Source organism: Adiantum capillus-veneris, chromosome 14, assembly GCF_014529385.1.
Source record: "Adiantum capillus-veneris isolate H3 chromosome 14, ASM1452938v2, whole genome shotgun sequence".
NCBI classification, from domain to species: domain Eukaryota; kingdom Viridiplantae; phylum Streptophyta; class Polypodiopsida; order Polypodiales; family Pteridaceae; genus Adiantum; species Adiantum capillus-veneris.
Window position 1 is genome coordinate 93,597,037 of NC_140944.1, and position 6,147 is coordinate 93,603,183.

Consider the following 6,147-nt stretch of genomic DNA (forward strand, 5'->3'; position numbering starts at 1 on the left):
ATTAGCTTGTAATCAAAAGTGTCTCCGTGAATCTGCTGTGTAGCTTGTCATCAATATCGCATCACCAAACATGTCTTCATGTTGTCATCAATATGGCATCACCAAACATATCTTCATAAATCTTTTATTGTCACCAAGTTTGTCTTCATAAAATCAATTCTTTGATCAATCCTACATAGATCATAGACTCCAAAAAAAAAACATGTCATGAAAATTATTAGCATCGTTAATGAAATAATTACGTTCACAATGCCACTCTTTTGACGACATATATACGCACGACAACATATGGTACATAAAGTATAAATGTAAAAGTACAAAATGTGTGATTACGTGATACAAATGATATGTGTATATACTACATAAAACAACATTTATCAATGTAGTGATCAATCAATACCATCAAAGTATTAACAAAATATCATCATTATATCAATAAAAATGAATAAATGATCATTGTATCAACGAAAAGCATCATGATATCACTGAGAATAATCATTGTATCAACGAAACAACATCATGGCGTCACCGAGAATAACCATGGTATCAACGAAACATCATCATGGCATCACCGAGAATAACCATGGTATCAACGAAACAACATCATGGTATCACCGAGAATAACCATGGTATCAACAAAACATCATCATGGTATCAACAAAAATCACCATGGAATCAACGAAATATCATCATGGAATCACCGAAAATAACCATGGTATCAACGAAATATCATCATGGCACCACCGAGAATAACCATGGTATCAATGACATATCATCATGGTATCAACGAAAATCACCATGACCAAAGTATTAACAAAACATCATCATGGTACCATCAAAATCACTATGGTATCAATGAGAAATTATCAATAAAACGACGTAAACTATATCTCTAAAAGAATAATTATACGAGAATCAATGAACGAGTATATCATATAACAAAAGATCATGTACCAACAGTAGCTCGATAGAATTTGGACGATCATCAACGGCTCGACTGAATCGGAACGATGTGTAACTGGCTTCTATAGCAAAGTTACGTCAGTAACAAATATATGATTGATGAAGAAAAATATAATTGAGAAGTTTTCAATTATGAGAAAAATCAAAAGCAAAAAGTAAAATTTTGATTTTCAAACATATTCGTAGTCCGAACGATAACCCAAAATCGGTGCAGAATTTAGAGAAACTTTCTTCTGCAAAGTTGTAGACCACATCGATTCCAATCCCCATCGCGGGTAGTTTCTTCTGCAAAGTTGTAGACCACATCGATTCCGGTCTCTCATGCGGGTAGTTTCTGCAAAATCGTTTTCAATAAGCAGAAAAATAAAAAACAAAAAACGGAAATTGCTTTTTAGGTATGTACGCAGTCCGCGAACGATAACTCAAAATCGGTGCAGAATTTGAAAACACTTCCTTCTGCAAAGTGGTAGAGCACATCGATTCCGGTCTCTTTGACGGGTAGTTTCTGCAAAATCGTTTTCAATAAGCAAAAAAATCAAAAACAAAAAGCAAAAATTGCTTTTCAGGTATGTACGCAGTCTGCGAATGATAACTCAAAATCGGTGCAGAATTTGAAAACACTTTCTTCTGCAAAGTTGTAGACCACATAGATTCCAGTCTCCTCAGCGGGTAGTTTCTGCAAAATCGTTTTCAATTAGCAGAAAAATCAAAAACAAAATGCGGAAGCTGTTTTTTAGGTATGTACGCAGTCCGTGAACGATAACTCAAAATCGGTGCAGAATTTGAAGAAACTTCCTTCTGCATAGTTGTAGAACACATCGATTCCGATCCCTCATTCACGTAGTTTCTGCAAAATCGATTTTGATCAGGAGAAAAATCAAAAACAAAAACGTACTGCTCTGATACCATGTTTAGAGAGAAGGAGAGAGCACAGAAGTAGAACCCCAAAGTGTGTAGAATACACACATGAGATGATGTATATATAGAGGGGACCTGGGTGCCATATATAGAGAAGCCATATATTGAGTAGCTTCACATATAAGCTCAACAAAATCAACTTTGATCCATCTCCGTTATGTGGCAATAACAAACCACTTAGAGTTTTGGAAGCAAGAAACCTATGGTACACAAAAGGAGATGCATACTTGAAACTGTTTAAATTACAACACGATTTGGTAATAAGTAGCTTCCCATAACCAAAAGGTTTCCTCTTAGCAAGTCCAAGAATCTCACTTGCGCGCGCGCGCACACACACGAACACAAACTCACGTGAGAGAGATGGATTAAAATGTAAATCATACCATCATTTTCCACTTCACTTAGAGTTAACTCAAATCTCTAAAGCTAGTTTTCAAGCTCTTTAAACATCCAAATCAAAATAATGCCCATGCCCAAGGGAAGTGCCAACAAATACTAAGCTTATACAAAGTCATCCCAAGGCATTGTGATGAGCTTCCGCTTTGGTGTCTTGCCAAGTGTTTTATTATGCTTCTGACGTCGAAGCAAACTTGTATGCAAAATAACTCAATTGTCCACGATAATTAAGCCTAAACCTCTCTACCCTACTCAAGCACGTCCCCAAAACGACTTTTTGAGAAACCATTAATTAGTTTTTTTTTTTTTTTTTGAGGGGGGGGGGTGGGAGGGGGGAGGAAAGAAAAGAAAAAAGAAGCGTGAGGCAGGGTGGGTGGGTGGGTGGGTGGGGGCAGGGGGGTGTTATTGTTTTTTTTTTAGTGCTTAAAGGAACCTCCAAGGGTATCGTAGGCTTGTAGCCTAGGGGTTAAGGTTGAACCTTTATTCTCCTATGTGCTAAAGTCAAATCCTACCCATTAGCATTGATTTTAAATTGTGAGTTGAATGGAGATGCTAAAGCATCTTGGGAAGATTCTATGTAATGCAAAGTAATAGTAGAGCCAGTAGGAGAGTATGTAAAGATTAAAAGATCATAGAAAAAGTAGCCCCTTACTGGGTCGATTCTACTTTCATTAATTAATTAGGCCTCAAGATTCTCCGAATCACATAATGCTAAATGCAAAGGCCATGGATCTGTGTGTGTTCTCACGCATCCGCCTCTCCCTGCCTTGCAATGACAAATAGTTGCAACAAGCAGCACACACCCCCTTGCCATCGCCCCGTCTGCAACATCGACTCGAGCTGCTGCAACTCCGCCTGCTCCTTGGTTGCCCATTTGTCGATCCCTACATGTTTCCTCCTCTGCCCTCGTCAACAACAGCCTCTCTCTCTCTCTCTCTCTCTCTCTCTCTCTCTCTCTCTCTCTCTCGGCCCACAGCATGGTTCTGTCTCGTATGGAGTGCAAGGTGTTTTGCACATGTTGCTCCCCGCCCCTTGATTTAACTGTCCCACTTTAGCCTTGCCAATGATGGAGGCCATCGCAGCTCTGCCCCAAAGTCTAGCAAAGAGAGAGAGAGAGAGAGAGAGAGAGGGCCTGCGTGATCTTCGCCATTGCGCTCACACTGACACCAAAAAAGTTATCCTTATGTCGCTTCCGCTCTCCTGCTGAGACATGGCAAATGGGCATGCCTCTGTCTCTTCTACGTTCCTTGTCCAGATTCGCCTCTGTGTCGATTTGACCTGACCCATACACAACAAAAATATCTGTCGATTACATATATTTATAGGTAGAAAGAGAGAGACACGTGCAAAATGGAAACATTTTGCTATTCAAATCAAAAGGTATCTATGAAAATACCCCTTAATACACTAATTAATTAATTAATGGCTTTTGAAAAAGTCATTTTGGCTGTCTACTCAATATCAACCCCATCGTAGCCCCTTATTTCTTTGCTAAAACAAGGGTTTCAAAATCAAGTTTCAATTATAAGTGCATTTAATACTCCAACCTGAACATTAATATAGAGAAACTCATGAACATTAATATAGAGAAACTCATACCGTGGAATATGTAGGATAATAGGTGATCACAAAGTCTTCATTTTTGTGTTGATTTTCAAGAACAAAATTAAAGACACAAATGGCGTTTATACTAGTATATGTATGTATGTATGTATATGTATATATATATATATATATATATATATATATATATATATAGAGAGAGAGAGAGAGAGAGAGAGAGAGAGAGAGAGAGAGAGAGTGAGTTAGACTAACCCAAATGTTGTATAGTATCTAATTGTTGACATGGATGTAGCCTTCAAGATGTAACACCCCATGATGTAATATAGTTGTTTTGTTGAGAGAGAGAGAGAGAGAGAGAGAGAGAGAAAAGGATTTTAAAACAAAGCTGTAATTTTTTATGATTGCATATAATACTAGAATCAAACAATTAATATAGAGAAACTCAAACCATGGAATATGTAGGAAACTAGGTGATCACAAAGTCTTTATGCATATGTTGATTGATATATATATATATATATATATATATATATATATATATATATATAAACTAGTAAAACGGCATCGCCTTCGGCGGCGGCATGACCCCTCAACCCTCAAGCCCCTTGCTCTTTAGGAGATCAATAAAAGCTCTCTTCTCCCTCTCTCTCTCTCTCTCTCTCTCTCTCTCACAGACCAGTGGAGTCTCTCTTTGTCTCGCCTATATTTTGAAGGAAATGGTGTGTTAAATTGGTTAGAATTTGCCCTAATTTTACAATTTTCTTTTGAAAAAATCGATAAAAAGGAAATGATTGCCAAAATAATGTTTCTTAAAAATTGTAGTGCTTTCTCTCTCTCTCTTCCTCTCTCTCTCCATTTGCTGACAAATGGATTAGAGGTAGACTCCCACGGACAACTGGAAACGGGCACCATGCAAGAGAGGCTTAGATCTCGATTGTAGTGTAGAAAGGGGCCAAGAGGGACCTCTCCATTGCTTAGTGGATCAAGAAACCCCTCAAAATGGTGAGCGTCAAAAGACAGCTATAGGGGAGACCTGTACTCCGTGTGTCCAAACTCTAGGATGGACATCTCTATCAACTGCACCAACAAAGGATATGCGAGTAGGGTGTCCTAATGATGTTGAAGAGTGCAATAACCAGGCCCTAGCAGCACCGACAAGAACCCTTTCCGGATCTTCATGCACTCTTCACTTTCATCACTTGTGACCTCGGCCTCTTCTTCTAAGGTGTAGTGGTTCATGCTAGAGGGAGAACGTGGCCGAGGGGGGGACCGGAATCCCTCCCACTTTTAGAATAGTATAGATGAGGCTCCCATAACTCCTCTGTCGTCGTCCTAACTCCTTCCCTCATGCAAGAGGTGATATGGTGCGAGCTATGGTAACCTACTCAAGCCACCGTCTCAGGTGCTCTTAGTTGTTCTATACTCAGAGGCCGGAATTGTACACGCATTATGGGGTGAAGTCGTCGGCAAGGCACAGTGAGCAGGGTGGATGAGCTATCAATGTTAGCATAGCCATGTGATATTTAGCAAGGTTAACGGGTAGGGTGGAGTTTCGTGAGAAGCACATGTAACCATGGTGGTGTGAGGTGTATGTATGTATTGCAAGGTGCTTTGCACAGTGGCGAAGATAGGGTGGCCGAATAGTGGAGATCATAGGCTAGCGTGGAGAGCGAATGAATCACTAAGCGTTTGAAGTGCATGGAACAATCAAGACAGATAGGCGCACAAACATCTCAAACATGGAGAAGAGAGGAAGAGAGAGAGAGAGAGAGAGAGAGAGAGAGAGAGAGAGAGAGAGAGAGAGCAGGGTGGGACTTTGGAGCTACTAATGCATGCACTGAGCTGGAGGTTAACATCCCAATTTGCGTTTTACACTTTTCTAGGTGTGCTTCACGTCTTTCCTTGAATTTTATCCTTTAGGTTGCAACTTGAAACACACGTGAAGGGAGGCTTTTTGTTATTATAGAGTAATTATAGATTATCCTAAAGTCAGTGTTGGTGTTGGAGATTAAGCAATCTCCAATGGGAGCCAGTTAGGCACCGAGCTTCCATTGCGCGACTCTTGTTGCCAGCCTAACACTCCCAACCCTACTGCCATCACCCTCAAATGCCTATTGACCTTCAGCTACTGCACTGCCCAAAATACAACCCATTGCACTACCTTCATCCACCAATTCAACCTTTGTACATGTCCCTGACTGGCCTTTCCTTCTACGACACTAAAGTTCCTCACCCACATAGCCCATATATGAGGTGTTGTGATCTGCATCACCATCATGACTCAGCATCTCTCTCTCTCTCTCCTCA